Genomic DNA, 23042 nt, shown 5'->3' with positions numbered 1-23042 from the left:
TTGTGGTTGTATCTGTGTTGTTGTTGAGATTTGACCGCTGCGTGGTTATGGATGTGTGTGGAGTGTTTAATTTACGCGAATGTGCCTCTGCGTTCCTCGCTGGGTCCACGGCCGTCGCGCTGTCCGAGTGAGTGCGAGCGACGCTCACAACAACGAGCGGAGCGCCGGGCGGGTAAAACGCAGCGAGGTTGCACAGTAGGGAGCGCAGGTGGCGCATCTGTCAGTCACCCCGGTCAGTCAACCCATGGCACCTGGGTCTGCCCCGTGACCTCCTGCACCGAGCATGGCACAGCAGTCAACCAAGAACACGTGGCTCTGTCCCGTAACCTCTGAGCTCTACCTGGAGCGCGCTTTCCTCGCTTCACGCGGCCTCAAGGTGAACATCGCCTGGCACACGCCCCCTGATCGACGACGCGCGCGATGAGCGTCTTTGTTTGATGAACACAAAATAAGATCACGTCAATCACGAGGCCCATTGGTGGATGTTGATCCGCCGCTTTGAGATTGCGCTCGCGCGTGATGGAGTGGTGGAGTTGTGGAGTGGTGGAGTTGTGGAGTGGTGGAGTGGTGGAGTGGTGGAGTTGTGGAGTGGTGGAGTGGACATCGCGGGGAGGGGGGCGAGAGAGCAATGGGGAGACAAAGGCGGTCGGGCGTGGCGTCGGCCACCCCTCCCGCTCTTGTGCAGTGCGAGCCTTTACAGGTGCTCGCCAACGGCACTTTCCCCAACAGCCTGTGCAGGCTACACGGGGGACCTTTGTCTTTGGTTGCATCCACACAGCACGGGGCCCGCGCCGCTCGTCGTCGTCCCCCCCCCCCCCCCCCCCGCTATCCGCAGCCCCTCCACGCCGCGTGGTCACTTCTTCACGAGGCCGAGATCGCGTCATCACCATCGTCATCAACGTCGTCAACATCATCATCGTCATCATCAACGTCATTAACATCATCATCCTCATCATCAAAATCATCAACATCATCGTCATTAACATCATCAACATCATCGTCATCAATATCAACATCATCGTCATAAACATCATCATAAACATCATCGTCATTAACATCATCAAAATCATCAACATCATCGTCATCATCAACGTCATCAAAATCATCGTCATCCTCATCACCAACATCATCAACATCCTCGTCATCAACGCGCCGCGGTCAAGAAATTGCCTCGATACAGTGCGAGACGAGGCATTGCATCACATTAAATAATAATATTATTATTACCACTCTTACAAACACAAATAGAAATTACAAAATAATAATTGACGACGCGTTTTTAAACGTCCTTGGCATTATCGCTGCTCCTACTCCGACACAAAGATCACCCGTGTAGCCTTAACAGGCTGTGGGGGCAAGTGCTGCTAGCGAGCACCTGTGAATGCCGGCACGGCGCCCGAGAGGATGGGTGGCCAGCACCGCGCCCGGCCGCCTTTGTCTCCCCAGTGGCGATGTCCACACACCGCACCAGGTACCCGTTTAAAGAACCAGAACCCGGGGGATAATCGTCACCGGTGGGAATCGAACTCAAGTCGCCGGGTTCGTAGTGCAACGCGCTAACGGCACCACCACCGCTCCCCCCTCCCCCAGGCTGGGCAATTAGTGCCGATTGGTGGGGAGCAACAACCCCTCCCCTACCCACCTCTCCTACCTTCTCTCCACCGCTGCTCTTAGGGGGGGTCACCCCCCCCTCTCCTCCTTATTGTTGCCCCCCCCTCTCCCGCCCCCACGCGCACGTGAGCAGCGTGGGAGGTCCACGCGCGTCACGGGGCTCGCTGCGCGCTGCGCTGAGTGGAGAGTCGCGAGCGGAGAGTCGCGGGCGCCAGACGCCACCCCGTGCCGGTACGGAGAGCGGCCCTCGCCATCCACATCCATCATCATCCACATCGTCCACATCGTCCACATCGTCGTTCTCATCGGCATTATCGTCGTCCAAAACATCATCGATACCAACAGCGTTGTCGTCGTCGTCATCATCATCGTCGTCGTCGTCGTAATTATCATAAATCACATTAAAGTAATCACTACCTTGTTCATTGTCACTCACATCATCAATCTCATCATCAACATAACTCACATCATCAATCTCATCATCAACACAACTCACATCATCAATCTCATCATCAACACAACTCACATCATCAATCTCATCATCAACACAACTCACATCATCAATCTCATCATCAACACAACTCATATCATCAATCTCATCATCAACACAACTCACATCATCAATCTCATCATCAACACAACTCACATCATCAATCTCATCATCAACACAACTCACATCATCAATCTCATCATCAACACAACTCATATCATCAATCTCATCATCAACACAACTCACATCATCAATCTCATCATCAACACAACTCACATCATCAATCTCAGCAACACAACTCACATCATCAATCTCATCATCAACACAACTCACATCATCAATCTCATCATCAACACAACTCACATCATCAATATCATCATCAACACAACTCACATCATCAATCTCATCATCAACACCACTCACATCATCAATCTCATCGTCAGCGTCTTCGCAATCGACGTCGTCATCATCGTCATCATTGTTACCAGTTCCACCACCTCCTCTCCTGGCGTGACGGGCGCCGGTGCGAAGCAAGAGTCGCGTGGAGCACTCGGCACCTCATCACCCCCATTCGATCATCGTCACCTGTTCCACTCCCTCCCTAGCGAGGAGCACGAGGAGCTGGTAGTGCCGGCACGAGGAGCTGGTAGTGCCGGCACGAGGAGGGAGCGCAGCGTCTTGGATCATCGTTTCACCATCATCACCATCACTATCCTCCGCCTTGTCAACAACATCATCATCACCATCACTATCCTCCGCCTTGTCAACAACATCATCATCACCTGCCACTTCCTTCCCCCCGCTATCCTCCGGTGAGGTGTAGTGGTGAGGTGTAGTGGTGAGGTGTAGTGGTGAAGTGTAGTGGTGAGGTGTAGTGGTGAGGTGTAGTGGTGAGGTGTAGTGGTGAAGTGTAGTGGTGAGGTGTAGTGGTGAGGTGTAGTGGTGAAGTGTAGTGGTGAGGTGTAGTGGTGAGGTGTAGTGGTGAGTAGTGGTGTGTGGGCTGCTCCTCCTGCGCGTGTCTGGGCGGCTTCTCCAGGCTCCTTGCTCCTCTTCCGTATCCAGCACAGGTAAGCGAAGGGGGGGGGGGGGGGGTGTAGCGGACAGGTGAACGGCGCTCACCTGTATGATGGCGATCTCACCTGTGTGATGGTGTGCTCACCTGTGTGATGTGTGCTCACCTGTGTGATGGTGAGCAAATTTGTGTGATGGTGTGCTCACCTGTGTGATGGTGAGCTCACCTGTATGATGATGACCTCGCCTGTATGATGGTGATCTCACCTGTATGATGGTGATCTCCGCTGTGTGATGGTGATCTCGCCTGTATGATGGTGATCTCACCTGTGTGATGGTGAGCTCACCTGTATGTATGATGAGCTCGCCTGTGTGATGGTGATCTCACCTGTATGATGATGACCTCGCCTGTATGATGGTGATCTCACCTGTGTGATGGTGATCTCGCCTGTATGATGGTGATCTCCCCTGTGTGATGGTGATCTCGCCTGTATGACGGTGATCTCGCCTGTATGATGGTGATCTCGCCTGTATGATGGTGATCTCACCTGTGTGATGGTGATCTCCCCTGTGTGATGGTGAACTCGCCTGTATGATGGTGATCTCCCCTGTGTGATGGTGATCTCGCCTGTATGATGGTGATCTCCGCTGTGTGATGGTGATCTCGCCTGTATGATGGTGATCTCGCCTGTATGATGGTGATCTCACCTGTGTGATGGTGAGCTCACCTGTATGTATGATGAGCTCGCCTGTGTGATGGTGATCTCACCTGTATGATGATGACCTCGCCTGTATGATGGTGATCTCACCTGTGTGATGGTGATCTCGCCTGTATGATGGTGATCTCCCCTGTGTGATGGTGATCTCGCCTGTATGACGGTGATCTCGCCTGTATGATGGTGATCTCGCCTGTATGATGGTGATCTCACCTGTGTGATGGTGATCTCCCCTGTGTGATGGTGAACTCGCCTGTATGATGGTGATCTCCCCTGTGTGATGGTGATCTCGCCTGTATGATGGTGATCTCGCCTGTATTATGGTGATCTCGCCTGTATGATGGTGATCTCACCTGTGTGATGGTGATCTCACCTGTATGATGGTGATCTCGCCTGTATGATGGTGATCTCACCTGTGTGATGGTGATCTCACCTGTGTGATGGTGATCTCGCCTGTATGATGGTGATCTCGCCTGTATGATGGTGATCTCGCCTGTATGATGGTGATCTCACCTGTGTGATGGTGATCTCACCTGTGTGATGGTGATCTCACCTGTGTGGAGCACACGAGCACGGACAGAGACCCGTTCCCTGCGCCGTGTGCGGGCGGCGTTGACTGAGACTCGGGTTTATGGCGATGGCTTTTTTTTATTATTAGCCTGGCTCAAGGGACCGGATATTATTGGACCGGCTTCACGGGACCGGTAGATGTGACGGTGAGCTCGCCTGTGTGATGGCGATGATGATCATGGCTCATGGTACCGCTATATGGGACCGGCTCATAGCACCGGTATATGGGAGCGGCTCATGGGACCAGGTCATGGGAGCGGCTCATGGGACCGGTATATGGGATCGGCTCATGGGACCGGTATATGGGACCAGCCCGGCTCGCGATGGCTCTGGCTGCACGCGAGCGGCTGGGAACGCCGTGGGGGGTGCGCGGGCAGTGGGCACCGCGGACCTGAGTTCGATTCCCGATCACGGCTAAACAGAAGTGGCGAGTGGGATCTGAACCGGTCCTCTGACCTATTTATTTGACGTTAACCCAGGCTGAAATGTGGCAGTATCCGCTGCGGTGAGTAAAATGTCAGCACTGGGGAAACAAAGACGGCTGGGCGTGGTGCTTGACAACCGTCTAGATGGGGGTTATTTGTCTTTGTGTGTCTACATATGTTTGTGTGTTTGTGTCTTTGTGTTACTGCTATACAAGTGTGTCTGTGTCTTTGTGTTACTGCTGTACAAGTGTGTGTGTCTTTGTGTTACTGTACAAGTGTGTGTGTGTCTTTGTGTTACTGCTGTACAAGTGTGTCTGTGTCTTTGTGTTACTGCTGTGCAAGTGTGTGTGTCTTTGTGTTACTGCTGTACAAGTGTGTCTGTGTCTTTGTGTTACTGCTGTGCAAGTGTGTGTGTGTCTTTGTGTTACTGCTGTACAAGTGTGTGTGTGTCTTTGTGTTACTGTACAAGTGTCTTTGTGTTATTGCTGTACAAGTGTATTTGTGTCTTTGTGTTACTGCTGTACAAGTGTGTGTGTGTCTTTGTGTTATTGCTGTACAAGTGTGTGTGTCTTTGTGTTACTGTACAAGTGTATTTGTGTCTTTGTGTTATTGCTGTACAAGTGTATTTGTGTCTTTGTGTTACTGCTGTACAAGTGTGTGTGTGTCTTTATGTTACTGCTGTACAAGTGTTTGTGTCTTTGTGTAACTGCTGTACAAGTGTTTGTGTCTTTGTGTTACTGCTGTACAAGTGTGTTTGTGTCTTTGTGCTACTGCTGTACAAGTGTGTGTGTCTTTGTGTTACTGCTATACAAGTGTGTGTGTCTTTGTGTTACTGCTGTACAAGTGTGTTGTGTCTTTGTGTTACTGCTGTATAAGTGTGTCTGTGTCTTTGTGCTACTGCTGTACAAGTGTGTGTGTGTCTTTGTGTTACTGCTGTACAAGTGTGTCTGTGTCTTTGTGCTACTGCTGTACAAGTGTGTTTGTGTCTTTGTGTTACTGCTGAACCGGTCCTGGGCCTCCCCTAGGTCGACTCAGCCTCACGTTAGGACCTGGTGCGGTGTGTAGTAAACATCGCCACTGGGAAGACAAAGGCGTCTGGGCGTGGTGCTGGCCATCCACTCCCTCGTGTGCCGTGCCGGCCTTCATCGGTGCTCGCTAACAGCACTTGCCCCAACAGGCTGTTAAAGGCTACACGGGGGATCTTTGTCTTTGTATATGTCGTGCTGCGTTACGAACCAGACTACCTAGATTCGATACCAAACCTCTGCCGGGATTCCCCTAGGTCGACTCGGCGTTAAATGACGACACATCAGGGAGACGAAGAGGGTCACGTGGTGCGCCGGTGTCGGCCTTTGTATTTGCTCACTCACAGCCCTTGCCCCAACATTCTGTCTGCCCGTACGGGGTAGCTTTGCCTGTGTTCGTGCGTGGGAAGCCGGAATGCGCTCCGAACGTTGCGACAACAGATTCAGTCGCGCTCACGGCATTCACGAACGTTTGAATCGGCCACGTGTCTCGGTCGACTCGGCCTCAGTGTGGTGCCCTGTGTGTGTGTGGACAAGCCGTCTCGTGCGCCGTGCCGCCCTTCAAAGGTGCTACTGCTGCTGCTACTAGCGAGACTTTGTCTTGTTGATGGCAGTGACCACGATCACTGCCACCATGAGATGCCGACTGTGGTGGTTGCTGATGAGAGTGTTTATTTGGTGGTGTTCATCGTGGTGATGATGATGATGATTGTGATCACACCACCACCATCCACCGAGATGATGATGATGATTGTGATCACACCACCACCATCCACCGACATTATGATGATGCTTGTGATCACACCACCACCATCCACCGTGATGATGATTGTGATCACACCACCACCATCCACCGTGATGATGATGATTGTGATCACACCACCACCATCCACCGACATGATGATGATTGTGATTACACCACCACCATCCACCGTGATGATGATTGTGATCACACCACCACCATCCACCAAGATGATGATGGTGATGATTGTGATCACACCACCACCTCCACAGGTGTTCGCTGAGCGCACTTGGCCCGACAGCCTGCCGCGTCTACCCGCGAGATCTGTGTCTTTGTTGGGCGAGCCACACACAACTCACGCACACACAAATACAACACTCACACACAACACACACACAACAACACACACAACACTCACACACAACACACACACAACACACACACACAACACTCACACAACACTCACACACAAAACTCAAACAACACACACAACACTCACACACAACATTCACACAACACTCACACAACACACAACACTCACATAAACAACACTCACACACAACACACAACACTCACACACAACACTCACACACAAGAACAACACTCACACAATACTCACACACAACACTCACACATAACACACAACACTCACACACAACACTCACACACAACACTGACACAACACTCACACACAACACTCACACATAACAACACTCACACAACACACACATACAACACCCACACACAACACTCACACAACACTCACACACAACACCCACACAACACAACATTCACACAACACACACACAACACTCACACACAACACTCACACAACACACAACACTCACACAACACACAACACTCACACAACACCCACAACACCCACACACACACAACATTAGCACACACAACATTAGCACACACAACACTCACACACAACAACACTCACAACACACACACAACACTCACACACAATACACACACAACACACACACAACAACACACACACAACTCACACACAATACTCACTCACACACACAACACTAGCACACACAACACTAACACACAACAACACTTACACAACACACACAACCCACGCACACACAACACTCACACACAACACTCACACACAACAACACACACACAACTCACGCACAACACTCACACAACACACAACACTCACACACACAACACTAGCACACACAATACTAACACACAACAACACTTACACAACACACACAACCCACTCACACACAACACTCACACACAACACTCACACAACACTCACAACACTCTCACACACACAACACTCACACAACACTCACACAACACTCACACACAAGAACAACACTCACACACAAGAACAACACTCACACAACACTCACACACACAACACTCACACACAACACTCACACACACACAACACTCACACACAACACTCACACAACACTCACACAACACTCACACACACAACACTCACACACAAGAACAACACTCACACAACACTCACACACACAACACTCACACACACACAACACTCACACACACAACACTCACACACACAGCACTCACACACACAACACTAGCACACACAACACTAACACACAACAACACTTACACAACACACACAACCCACGCACACACAACACTCACACACAACACTCACACACAACAACACACACACAACTCACACACAACACTCACACAATACACAACACTCACACACACAACACTAGCACACACAATACTAACACACAACAACACTTACACAACACACACAACCCACTCACACACAACACTCACACACAACACTCACACAACACTCACAACACTCTCACACAACACTCACACACAACACTCACACACACACACAACACTCACACACAACACTCACAATACTCACACACACACAACACTCACACACAACACTCACACACACAACACTCACACACACAACACTCACACACACAACACTCACACAACACTCACACAATACTCACACACACAACACTCACACACAAGAACAACACTCACACAACACTCACACACACAACACTCACACACAACACTCACACACACAACACTCACACACACAACACTCACACACAACACTCACACACACAACACTCACACACACAACACTCACACACACAACACTCACACACAACACTCACACACAACACAGACAACACTCACACAGACAACACTCACACACACAACACTCACACAACACTCACACACACAACACTCACACACACAACACTCACACACAACACATACACAACACCCACACACACACACAACACTCACACAACACACACACACACCACTCACATACACACAACACTCACACGCAACACACACAACACCCACACACACAACACTAGCACACACAACACTCACACACAACACTCACACAACACACACATAACAACACATACACACAACTCACGCACACACAACACTCACACGCAACAACAACACTCACACAACAACACACACACCACTCACACACAACAACAACACTCACACAACACACACAACAACACACACAACACTCACACACAACAACAACACTCACACACACAACACTCACGCACACAACACTCACACAACAACAACACTCACACACCCACCACATTCACACACAACACACACAACAACACACGCGTGTGTGTACAGCACGCAGCGCTAGAATTGATGCGCCCTCTGCAATGGAATTCGCATCATTGCCCCCCCCTCTGTGTCATCCGGGTCATTAACGCAACAACAGCCCCCCCCCCTCCACCAAAAAATAAAAGTGGTTTTCGCACCAATTACGACTGAGCTGACACGAGCTGGCGGATAGCCGAGCGCTCCCCTAATTAATATCGCTCCCGCTACGGGCACGGTGTGTCACATGCTCGCTACCGCTGCTGCTGCTGCTGATGTTGGTGGTGGTGTTAATCATGAGCGGATATCCGCGGTGGTGGGGGGGGTTTGAGCCTTTTGCCTCCGCTAAGAGATCCCCGCAATGAAGCGTTAATGAGAAGCGCGTAAACAGCCGCGCTCGTAGAGACCGCCTTGCATCGCCTTGCATCGATCGTGCCGGGGAGAGGGAGGGGAGCCGTCTCCGTCAGTAGAGTCGCTCCCCCCCCCCACCAACCCACCCACCAACTCCCCCCCACCAACCCACCCACCAACTCCCCCCACCAACCCACCCACCAACTCCCCCCACCAACCCACCCACCAACTCCCCCCCACCAACCCACCCACCAACTTCCCTCCCACCCACCAACTCCTCCCACCAACCCACCCACCAACTCCCCCCACCAACCCACCAACCAACCCACCCACCAACCCCCCCCCACCAACCCACCCACCAACTCCCCCCACCAACTCCCCCCACCAACCCACCCACCAACTCCTCCCACCAACCCACCCACCAACTCCCCCACCAACCCACCCACCAACCCACCCACCAACCCCGCCCCACCAACCCACCCACCAACTCCCCCCACCAACTCCCCCCACCAACCCACCCACCAACTCCCCCCACCAACCCACCCACCAACTCCTCCCACCAACCCACCCACCAACTCCCCCCACCAACCCACCCACCAACTCCCCCCACCAACTCCCCCCACCAACCCACCCACCAACTCCCCCCACCAACCCACCCACCAACTCCCCCCACCAACTCCCCCCACCAACCCACCCACCAACTCCCCCCACCAACCTACTTACCAACTCCCCCCACCAACCCACCCACCAACTCCCCTCACCAACCCACCCACCAACTCCCCCCACCAACCCACCCACCAACCCCCCCCCCACCAACCCACCCACCAACTCCCCCCCACCAACTCCCCCCACCAACCCACCTACCAACCCACCCACCAACTCCCCCCACCAACCCACCCACCAACTCCCCCCACCAACCCACCCACCAACTTCTCCCACCAACCCACCCACCAACTCCCCCCACCAACCCACCCACCAACTCCCCCCACCAACCCACCCACCAACTCCCCCCACCAACCCTTCGTGCGCCTTGATAGGTACTCGCGAGCGGCGCTTAGCTCCGACAGTCCATCTAAAAAATACACGGGAGATGCCTTTAGTGTGCCAGGGTGTGTGTGTGTGTTTGTGTGTGATGTGTGTGCGTGTGGGGAGGGGTATTAGTGAGACAAAGGCGGCCGGGAGTGGTCACGGTCACCCTACCCAGCTGTGCCCAGTGCCGACGTTAATAGGTGCTCACTAACAGCCTTGCGCTGCCATGGTCTATGCAGGCTACACGGGGATGTTTTTTGTCTTTGTACGGCGAGTGGCTGTGATGGTTAGGCGTGAATGGAATTTGTGTGTCAGTGTGTGTGTGTATATTTGTGTACGGGCTGTGTATGTGTATACAGGCTGTGTGTATACGGGCTGTGTGTGTGTGTGTATATACGGGCTGTGTGTGTACGGGCTGTGTCTGCGTGTGTCTGTGTGTATACACGCCGTGAATGTGTGTATGCTGTGTGTACACGAGGTGTGTGTCTGGTACGTGCCGTATACATTGTGTGTATATTGTGTGTGTGTATATTGTGTGTGTATATTGTGTGTGTGTTGGGTGTGTACACGAGGTGTCTGTGTGTTCAGCGTGGATGTTTTTCGATGCAAGACGCTATATAAATTCAAATCGTATTGTGTTGTCATTTTTGCATTGGATGTGTATGGATGTGTTTGTGTGTGTGCGCGTCTGTTCGCTCTGCGTGTCTATGCTACGGGGAGCGGTGGTGCAGTGGTTAGCGCACTGCGCTACGAACCCGGCGACCCAAGTTCGTTTCTCGCTCACGACCAAGAATAGTGACAGTGAATATATGAACCAGTTCTAGGGTCCCGTAGATCGACTCAGCCTTAAAAATGAGTCCCTACTGCGCTGTGTAAACATCCCCACTGGGAAGACAAAGGCGGCCGGGCGTGGTGTTGGCCGCCCACCCCCTCGTACGCCGAAGACTACAAGTGGGATCTTAATCTGTCTGTATTGGTGTGTATAGTGTATCGTGTGTGTGTGTAGTGTAGCGTGTGTGTGTGTAGTTTATTGTGTGTATAGTGTATCGTGTGTATGTGTAGTGTATCGTGTGTGTGTATAGTGTATCGTCTGTGTATAGTGTATCGTGTGTGTGTGTGTATCGTGTGTGTATAGTGTATCGTGTATGTGAAGTGTATCGTGTGTGTGTGTGTATCGTGTGTATAATGTATCGTGTGTGTGTGTATCGTGTGTGTGTAGTGTATCGTGTGTGTGTGTGTGTGTATCGTGTGTGTATAATGTATCGTGTGTGTGTTTGTGTATCGTGTGTGTAGTGTATCGTGTGTGTGTGTGGTGTATTGTGTGTGTATAGTGTATCGTGTGTGTGTAGTGTAGCGTGTGTAGTGTATCGTATGTGTGTGTGGTGTATCGTGTATGTGTATAGTGTGTCGTGTGTGTGTGTGGTGTATCGTGTGTGTATAGTGTATCGTGTGTGTGTGTTAGGTGTGTGCTTATGTGCATGTATTTGTTGCTGTGTATGTTATCACCCGTGTTACATTTATGCTCATGAACCTCACCTGGACCTCCTCTAGGTCGACTCAGCCACAAATAGGCATCTACAGCGTTCCGTGGACACAAGTTGTCAATCGGCCAGGGCGTAGTGACCAGCCCCCTCTCTCTCGTGCGCCATTTACCCAAAAATAGGTGCTCGCTAACAGCACCCTCGCCCACGCCGTCTGGGATGACCCAGACGGCGTGGGGGAATGCAACCGATTCTCGTGCATCCCTACTGCGGATTATTTGTAACCAGCAGCCCGGACGTCCCTTGGACGTGACCGACCATCACTCCCTCCAGCCAACCAGGAAGCCAGCCAGCCAGCCAGCAAAACTTGTTTCTAATATAGTATGATGTTTTACGTGGTTTTACTCTTCATCGAAGTTCCGCGGATTTCCAGGTACCCCCCTCGCCCCCCGCTGGAGGCTGGGCAAGCGGCGCCCAGCACCAGCAGCATGAGCCAGGAGAGCGGAACCCCGACGACGCCGCCGCCGCCGCCCCCGGGAGAGGCCCCGGCGGCACCGCTCCCCGCCGCCGGGCCCGGGGCCGGAGCCGGGGCCGTGCCGCCCAGCCCGTGCCTCTCCAAGGTGGAGCTGCGGGTGTCGTGCCGCGCGCTGCTCGACCGGGACGCGCTCTCCAAGTCCGACCCGTGCGTCATGCTGCTCATGCAGTCGCGCGGCCAGTGGGTGGAGGTGCGTGCGCGCGGCGGTGGTGGTGGAGTTGGTGGTGGTGGTGGTGGGGTTGATGTGGTTGGGAGAGTGCCGGTGGTCGTGGTGGAGTTGGTGGTGGAGTTGGTGGTGGTGGTGGAGTTGGTGGTGGTGTGGTTGGAAGAGTGGCGATGGTGGTGGTGGGGGCCCTGTAGACTGTTGGGACAAGTGCAGACACAGCGCACCCAGACTTAATCTCAGCCACGACCCTGCCCCGCCGGTCAGCTTCAATGCCACCGGTCTATTCCATTCACCGAAGCTAAGCCGGTTTGAGCCTGGTTAGTCCGTCGATGTGTGACTGCTTTGTATTAACAGTCCTCAGTGCAAAACAGAACCACGTGGCCACCGTGCAGAATCCTCCCACCGCCCACGCGCACGGAGACCTGGCGAGGCTTTCCTGGATAAATGAATGAAATGATCGCAATTGTCGTGCTTGTGACTCTGAGCACGGATGGGGAGACGAGTACCGTCTTCATTTGGAACGCGGCGCTCGGTTTAATTTGCGTGATTAGAGTTTAAACGCGGCGTGAGTGCCGTGCGGCAACCGCGCGGGTGTGCGAGGCTGGCAGCCTCCTGCGTTAGCCACGGTGATGAGAATTTCGTCATCATCATCATCAGCCATGATCTATTCACTACCGGATGAAGGCCTCCCTGAGCCATATCGAATGTGTTTGTTTGTTTTTACCGGACTTCACCACGCTGGTCAGTGCGGGTTGGTAAACGGGGGGAGGGCAGGACCGGTTCTGGTCTCACTCGATGTCAACCGCGGCCGGGAATCGAACTCGGGATGCCTGGTTCAGAGCGCCGTTGCGCTTACCACTACACTGCCTCGCCACTCCCGTAACTTCCAAAGTCGACGTAATCATGATCCATGGCCTATCCACTGCTGGATGAAGGCCTCCTCCATCACGCTGCCATCTACCCGCGACGACGCGGGACGAGAGCCCGCGTCGCCCCTGCACGTGGCGCGAGCCGCCTGGAGGAGACGGCGGGGACGTGGGGAGCGCGGGGGACGTGGGGGGCGTGGGGGGCGTGGGGGCGTGGGGGGCGTGGGGGGCGGGGGGGGCGTGGGGGGCGTGGGGGGCGTGGGGGGCGTGGGGGACGTGGGGGGCGTGGGGGGCGCTTTCCCCCGGGCAGCGGGGACGGCGTCGCGTCCGCGAGGTGTCCGTGAACGCGACGCGGCCCGGTTCGAGGCGGGCACTCTGCCTGCGGCGGCGCTCATCTCTGTTCGGCATTTCTGAGCATCTCGTGGAAATCACGCGTCAATATTCCGGGGCACACGATATTCCCCGGACACTTCCTTCCGAGTAATTCCACAACGCATCAGTGACAATCAAACTCCCTTCCGTGGCGAAGATAAGAGAGTAGTGTCCAGGCGGTACAACTGTGCCGGCACCCACGGGAGGGGGGGGGGAGGGGGAGACGAGGGGGCCCCGAATGAATTCCTCGCCCCAGGGCCCAGGGCCGATCGGGCGACGCGGCAGCGCCACGCGTCGCGTCTCTGCAACAATCCGCGCGAGACGTTCCGAGCCACGCCGCTGGGAACGTCTCCGCACCTCGTGGCTGGGCGCGCCATCAGAGGGCGCGCGTCTCGTGCACGCGCACGCCGTGGAAGGAGCTGAGTCGCGCCCGTCTGCTGCTGATGATGATGGCGGTGTTTGGTGATGATGGCTGGTGATGGTGATGAGAGCGGTTTTGGTGATGGTCCTGTTCACCGCCATGTGTTCACATGGACCCTGTACAAAAATGTGCCTCGCGCCACTCACACGCGCCCACTGCATGCTCGCGTCTCCCCGTGTCTCCACGGAGTAAACCCCACCCCAACATCACGTGTCCCCGTGTCTCCACGGAGTACCCCCCCCCCCCCATCACGTGTCCCCGTGTCTCCACGGAGTACCCCCCCCCCCCATCACGTGTCCCCGTGTCTCCACGGAGTACCCCCCCCCCATCACGTGTCCCCGTGTCTCCACGGAGTACCCCCCCCCCATCACGTGTCCCCGTGTCTCCACGGAGTCCCCCCCCCCCATCACGTGTCCCCGTGTCTCCACGGAGTAAACCCCACCCCAACATCACGTGTCCCCGTGTCTCCACGGAGTACCCCCCCCCATCACGTGTCCCCGTGTCTCCACGGAGTACCCCCCCCCCCATCACGTGTCCCCGTGTCTCCACGGAGTCCCCCCCCCCCATCACATGTCCCCGTGTCTCCACGGAGTACCCCCCCCCATCACATGTCCCCGTGTCTCCACGGAGTACCCCCCCCCCATCACGTGTCCCCGTGTCTCCACGGCGTCTCCACCACCCACCCCCCCCCCCCCCCGTGTGTCCCCGTATCCCCACGGCGTCCCCAGGTGGAGCGCACGGAGGTAATCAAGAGGAACCTGCACCCCGTCTTCTCCAAGGTCTTCACCATCGACTACTACTTCGAGGAGGTGCAAAAGCTTCGCTTCGAGGTGTTCGACATCAACAGCAGCAGCGTCCCCTGCGGGCCCCGCGAGGACGACTTCCTGGGGGCCGCGGAGTGCACCCTGGGGCAGGTGCGGCGCGCGCGCACAGAGACCAAGATAGAGACAAAGGTCCCCCGTTAGCCTGTACACGATGTGGGGACAAGTGCTTTTAGCAGCGAGCAGCACCCATGGAGGGCCTGCACGGCGCATTAGAAATGGGTGGGGGTGCCCGGCGACACCCCTACCCGACCGCCTTTGTCTCTCCCAGTGGTGATGTGTAAACACCGCACGTGCTACTCGTTTAAGGCTGAGTCGACCTAGGAGGAGGCCAAGTGCCGGTACAAACATTCGTCGCTGGTTGACGCGGGTCGAAACAGACAGAGAGACAGAGAGACAGAGAGACACAGACAGAGAGACAGAGAGACACAGACAGAGAGACAGAGAGACACAGACAGAGAGACAGAGACAGAGAGACAGAGACAGAGAGACACAGACAGAGAGACAGAGACAGAGAGACACAGACAGAGAGACAGAGAGACACAGACAGAGAGACAGAGACAGAGAGACAAAGACAGAGAGGCAGAGAGACAGAGAGACACAGACAGAGAGACAGAGAGACACAGACAGAGAGACAGAGAGACAGAGAGACACAGACAGAGAGACAGAGAGACACAGACAGAGAGACAGAGACAGAGAGACAGAGGGACAGAGAGACACAGACAGAGAGACAGAGACAGAGAGACACAGACAGAGAGACAGAGAGACACAGACAGAGAGACAGAGACACAGAGAGACACAGACAGAGAGACAGAGACAGAGAGACACAGTGACAGAGAGACAGAGAGACAGAGACAGAGAGACAGAGAGACACAGACAGAGAGACAGAGAGACACAGACAGAGAGACACAGACAGAGAGACACAGACAGAGAGACACAGACAGAGAAACAGAGACAGAGAGACACAGACAGAGAGACAGAGACAGAGAGACACAGACAGAGAGACAGAGACAGAGAGACACAGACAGAGAGACACAGACAGAGAGACGCAGACAGAGAGGCAGAGACAGAGAGACACAGACAGAGAGACAGAGACAGAGAGACACAGACAGAGAGACAGAGACAGAGAGACACAGACAGAGAGACAGAGACAGAGAGACAGAGAGAAAAAATGGAGAGGGGGGAGAGAGGAGAGCGAGCGAGAGAGAGCGACATGGAGTAGGAAAATAGGGGGTAGAGAGAGAGGGGGGGCAGAGAGGGGGGTATAGAGAGGGGGAAGGGGTAAGGAAATCAGAGCGATAAATCTTTTGTTAAATCTTTCATTTAAAAGGGGGGGGGGGGTGGGGTTACATAAAGCAAAGCATTAAAAAAACGACTACACGGAACATCTTCTTGTTTCCTCTGATCGTAAAGAGAGAGAGAGAGAGCGACGTGCCGCGACCTCTCTCGCTCCTCGTGGGCGAGTAGCGACCCCTCCCCTCCCCCGCACTGCGGCCTCGACTCGGAGCGCAGCCCGCGTGACCTCGTTAACTCGGCCGCATCACCCAGCCACATCACCCAGCCACATCTCCCAGCCTCATCACCCAGCCACATCACCCAGCCACATCACCCTGCCACATCACCCTGCCACATCACCCAGCCACATATCCCAGCCTCATCACCCAGCCACATCACCCAGCCACATCACCCTGCCACATCACCCTGCCACATCACCCTGCCACATCACCCAGCCACATCACCCAGCCACATCACCCTGCCACATCACCCAGCCACATATCCCAGCCTCATCACCCAGCCACATCACCCAGCCACATCACCCTGCCACATCACCCTGCCACATCACCCTGCCACATCACCCTGCCACATCACCCTGCCACATCACCCTGCCACATCACCCAGCCACATCACCCAGCCACATCACCCAACCTCATCACCCAGCCTCATCACCCAGCCTCATCACCCTGCCACATCACCCAACCACACCACCCAGCCACATCACCCAGCCACATCACCCAGCCACATCACCCTGCCACATCACTCAGCCACATCACCCTGCCACATCACCCAGCCACATCACCCAGCCACATCACCCAGCCACATCACCCAGCCACATCACTCTGCCACATCTTCTTCACGCAGCCAGGCGGAGAGGTGGCCGCGCGTGGTGCTGGCCACCCAGCCCCTCGTGTGCTGTTCCAGCCTTCATAGGTGCTCGCAAACAGCCCTTGCCCCTACAGTCTGTCAAGGCTACACGGGGGATCTTTGTCGCCGTGCGGTGAAAGGAGGAACAGGTGGGAGGGATGGGGATGGGGTGGGTGGGGCGTGTGATGAACGGGGGGGGGGGGGAGAGGAAAGGGCGGGGGGGAACAAAAGGAAGGGGGGTGGGGGGGGTGGGGGCTCGTGAATAATTGATGAGCGCTGATGGGCGAGGAGCTGCGCGGCGGTGATTTGAGTCGCCGCGGGGGGGGGGGGCACGCGCCCTTCATTACGGGACCCGGTCCATCACCCAACATCACCCAACATCACCCAACATCACTCACCATCACTCAACATCACCCAACATCACCCAACATCACCCAACATCACTCACCATCACCCAACATCACTCAACATCACCCAACATCACCCAACATCACTCACCATCACCCAACATCACCCAACATCACCCAACATCACCCAACATCACTCACCATCACTCAACATCACTCAACATCACCCAACATCACCCACCATCACTCAACATCACTCAACATCACTCACCATCACTCAACATCACCCAACATCACCCAACATCACTCAACATCACCCAACATCACCCAACATCACTCACCATCACTCAACATCACCCAACATCACCCAACATCACCCAACATCACTCACCATCACCCAACATCACTCAACATCACCCAACATCACCCAACATCACTCACCATCACCCAACATCACCCAACATCACCCAACATCACTCACCATCACTCAACATCACTCACCATCACTCAACATCACCCAACATCACCCAACATCACTCACCATCACTCAACATCACCCAACATCACCCAACATCACCCAACATCACTCACCATCACCCAACATCACCCAACATCACCCAACATCACTCACCATCACTCAACATCACCCAACATCACCCAACATCACCCAACATCACTCAACATCACCCACCATCACCCAACATCACCCAACATCACTCAACATCACCCAACATCACCCAACATCACTCAACATCACCCAACATCACTCAACATCACCCAACATCACCCAACATCACCCAACATCACTCAACATCACCCAACATCACTCAACATCACCCAACATCACTCAACATCACCCAACATCACTCAACATCACTCAACATCACCCACCATCACCCAACATCACCCAACATCACTGAACATCACCCAACATCACTCACCATCACCCAACATCACCCACCATCAGTCACCATCACTCAACATCACTCACCATCACCCAACATCACTCACCATCAGTCACCATCACCTAACATCACTCACCATCACTCAACATCACTCACCATCACTCACCATCACCCAACATCACTCACCATCACTCACCATCACTCAACATCACCCAACATCACTCAACATCACTCACCATCACCCAACAGCACCCAACATCACTCAACATCACCCAACATCACCCACCATCACCTCCATTCTTCACCAGTCTCGCTCCTCCATCCTCTCGCAGGGCACACACGACCCCCACGCTCTCTCTATTCATCGACTCTCTCTATTCATCGTCTCTCTCTCTATTCATCGTCTCTCTCTATTCATCGACTCCCTCTATTCATCGACTCCCTCTATTCATCGACTCTCTCTATTCATCGACTCTCTCTATTAATCGACTCTCCCTCTATTCATCGACTCCCTCTATTCATCGACTCCCTCTATTCATCGACTCTCTCTATTCATCGTCTCTCTCTCCTCTATTCATCGACTCCCTCTATTCATCGACTCCCTCTATTCATCGACTCCCTCTATTCATCGACTCTCTCTATTCATCGACTCCCTCTATTCATCGACTCCCTCTATTCATCGACTCTCTCTCTCTATTCATCGACTCTCTCTCTATTCATTGACTCTCTCTCTCTATTCATCGACTCCCTCTCTATTCATTGACTCTCTCTCTCTATTCATCGACTCTCTCTATTCATCGACTCTCTCTATTCATCGACTCTCTCTATTCATCGACTCTCCCTCTATTCATCGACTCCCTCTATTCATCGACTCCCTCTATTCATCGTCTCTCTCTCTATTCATCGACTCCCTCTATTCATCGACTCTCTCTATTCATCGACTCTCTCTATTCATCGACTCCCTCTATTCATCGACTCCCTCTATTCATCGACTCTCTCTCTCTATTCATCGACTATCTCTCTATTCATTGACTCTCTCTCTCTATTCATCGACTCTCTCTATTCATCGACTCTCTCTATTCATCGACTCTCTCTCTCTATTCATCGACTCTCTCTCTATTCATCGACTCTCTATTCATCGACTCTCTCTATTCATCGACTCTCTATTCCATCGACTCTCTCTATTCATCGACTCTCTATTCATCGACTCTCTCTATTCATCGACTCACTCTCTATTCATCGACTCTCTCTCTATTCATCGACTCTCTCTATTCATCGACTCCCTCTCTATTCATCGACTCTCTCTCTATTCATCGACTTTCTCTATTCATCGACTCCCTCTATTCATCGACTCCCTCTATTCATCGACTCTCTCTATTCATCGACTCTCTCTATTCATCGACTCTCCCTCTATTCATCGACTCCCTCTATTCATCGACTCCCTCTATTCATCGACTCTCTCTATTCATCGTCTCTCTCTCCTCTATTCATCGACTCCCTCTATTCATCGACTCTCTCTATTCATCATCTCTCTCTCTCTATTCATCGTCTCTCTCTATTCATCGACTCTCTCTATTCATCGACTCCCTCTATTCATCGACTCCCTCTATTCATCGACTCTCTCTATTCATCGACTCTCTATTCATCGACTCTCTCTATTCATCGACTCCCTCTCTATTCATCGACTCTCTCTATTCATCGACTCTCTCTATTCATCGACTCTTTCTATTCATCGACTCTTTCTATTCATCGACTCTCTCTATTCATCGACTCTCTATTCATCGACTCTCTCTATTCATCGACTCTCTCTATTTATCGACTCTCTATTCATCGACTCTCTCTCTATTCATCGACTCTCTCTCTATTCATCGACTCTCTATTCATCGATTCTCTCTATTCATCGACTCTCTCTATTCATCGAGTCTCTCTCTATTCATCGACTCTCTATTCATCGACTCTCTCTCTATTCATCAACCCTCTCTATTCATCGACTCTCTCTATTCATCGACTCTCTCTATTCATCGACTCTCTATTCATCGACTCTCTCTCTATTCATCGACTCCCTCTATTCATCGACTCTCTCTCTATTCATCGACTCTCTCTCTATTCATCGACTTTCTCTATTCATCGACTCTCTCTCTATTCATCGACTATCTCTATTCATCGACTCTCTCTCTATTCATCGACTCTCTCTATTCATCGACTCTCTCTCTATTCATCGACTCTCTATTCATCGACTCTCTCTCTATTCATCGACTCTCTCTATTCATCGACTCTCTCTATTCATCGACCCTCTCTCTATTCATCGACTCTCTATTCATCGATTCTCTCTCTCTATTCATCGACTCTCTATTCATCGACTCTCTCTATTCATCGAGTCTCTCTCTATTCATCGACTCTCTATTCATCGACTCTCTCTATTCATCATCTCTCTCTCTCTATTCATCGACTCTCTATTCATAGACTCTCTCTATTCATCGACTCTCTATTCATCGACTCTCTCTATTCATTGAGTCTCTCTCTATTCATCAACTCTCTATTCATCGACTCTCTCTATTCATCGACTCTCTCTCTCTATTCATCGTCTCTCTCTATTCATCGACTCTCTCTGTTCATCGACTCTCTCTATTCATCGACTCTCTCTCTATAACTCGACTCTCTCTCTATTCATCGACTCTCTCTCTATTCATCGACTCTCTCTCTATTCATCGACTCTCTCTCTCTCTATTCATCGACTCGCTATTCATCGACTCTCCGCGTGGTTGACTCGTCCTCTGTCTGCCAGATCGTGTCGCACAAGAAGATCACCAAGCCACTGGTCCTCAAGCATGGCAAGCACGCGGGCAAGTCCACCATCACGGTGAGTCCACCTTCACTCAGTCCACCATTGCCAGTCGACTACAATCAATCCTGACGGTGAGTCCACCACAGCACTCTAGCAGTGAGGAGTCCACCACAGCAGTGAGTCACTCTAGCAGTGAGTCCACCACAACAGTGAGTCCACCACAACAGTGAGTCCACCACAGCAGTGAGTCCACCACAGCAGTGAATCACTCTAGCAGTGAGTCCACCACAGCAGTGAGTACACTCTAGCAGTGAGGAGTCCACCACAGCAGTGAGACCACTCTAGCAGTGAGTTCGCAAAACAGTGAGTCCACCACAGCAGTGAGTCCACTCTAGCAGTGAGTCCACCACCGCAGTGAGTCCACCACATCAGTGAGTCCACCACAACAGCGAGTCCACCACAGCAGTGATTCCACCACAACAGTGAGTCCACTCTAGCAGTGAGTCTACCACAGTAGTGAGTCCACCACAGCAGTGAGTTCACCACCGCAGTGAGTCCACTCTAGCAGTGAGTCCACCACAGCAGTGAGTCCACCACAACAGTGAGTCCACTCTAGCAGTGAGTCCACCACCGCAGTGAGTCCACTAGCAGTGAGTCCACCACAACAGTGAGTCCACTCTAGCAGTGAGTCACTCTAGCAGTGAGTCCACCACAGCAGTGAGACCACCACAGCAGTGAGTCCACCACAACAGTGAGTCCACCACAACAGTGAGACCACCACAGCAGTGAGTCCACCACAACAGTGAGTCACTCTAGCAGTGAGTCCACCACAGCAGTGAGTCCACCACAACAGTGTGTCCACTCTAGCAGTGAGTCTACCACAGTAGTGAGTCCATCACAACAGTGAGTCCACCACAGTAGTGAGTCACTCTAGCAGTGAGGAGTCCACCACAGCAGTGAGACCACTCTAGCAGTGAGTCCACCACAGCAGTGAGTCCACCACAACAGTGAGTCCACTCTATCAGTGAGTCTACCACAGCAGTGAATCCACCACAGCAGTGAGTCCACCACAGCAGTGAGTCACTCTAGCAGTGAGTCCACCACAACAGTGAATCCACCACAGCAGTGAGTCCACCACAACAGTGAGTCCACCACAACAGTGAGTCCACTCTAGCAGTGAGTCCACCACAACAGTGTGTCCACCACAGCAGTGAGTCAATCTAGCAGTGAGTCCACCACAACAGTGAGTCCACCACAACAGTGAGTCCACCACAACAGTGAGTCCACCACAGCAGTGAGTCACTCTATCAGTGAGTCCACCACAGCAGTGAGTCCACCACAACAGAGAACCCACTATCATAGTAAGTTAACCATCATTGTGAGTCCACCATCTCGGTGCGTCCACCTTCATTAAGTCCGCCATTGCGAGTCGACCACAGTCAATCATCACCGTAATCCCACCACATCAATGAGTCCACCATCACAGTGAGTCCACCATCACAGTGAGTCCACCATCACATTTACTTTACAACAAACACTGCCCCTTTATGGACGCAAACATCCATCATCATTCCACTGC

At 53.0% G+C, this 23042-nt stretch overlaps 1 pseudogene; it reads left to right on the top strand.

Moving 5' to 3' along the window:
- Positions 1–1742: 1742 nt before the first annotated feature.
- Positions 1743–23042, top strand: part of LOC116944266 (copine-4-like) — a 37123-nt pseudogene continuing 15823 nt past the window's right edge.

Source organism: Petromyzon marinus, chromosome 20, assembly GCF_048934315.1.
Source record: "Petromyzon marinus isolate PM22_M1 ecotype Great Lakes invasive population chromosome 20, UKy_Petmar_22M1.pri1.0, whole genome shotgun sequence".
Lineage (NCBI taxonomy): Eukaryota > Metazoa > Chordata > Hyperoartia > Petromyzontiformes > Petromyzontidae > Petromyzon > Petromyzon marinus.
This window is presented reverse-complemented; position numbering and strand designations above follow the sequence as displayed.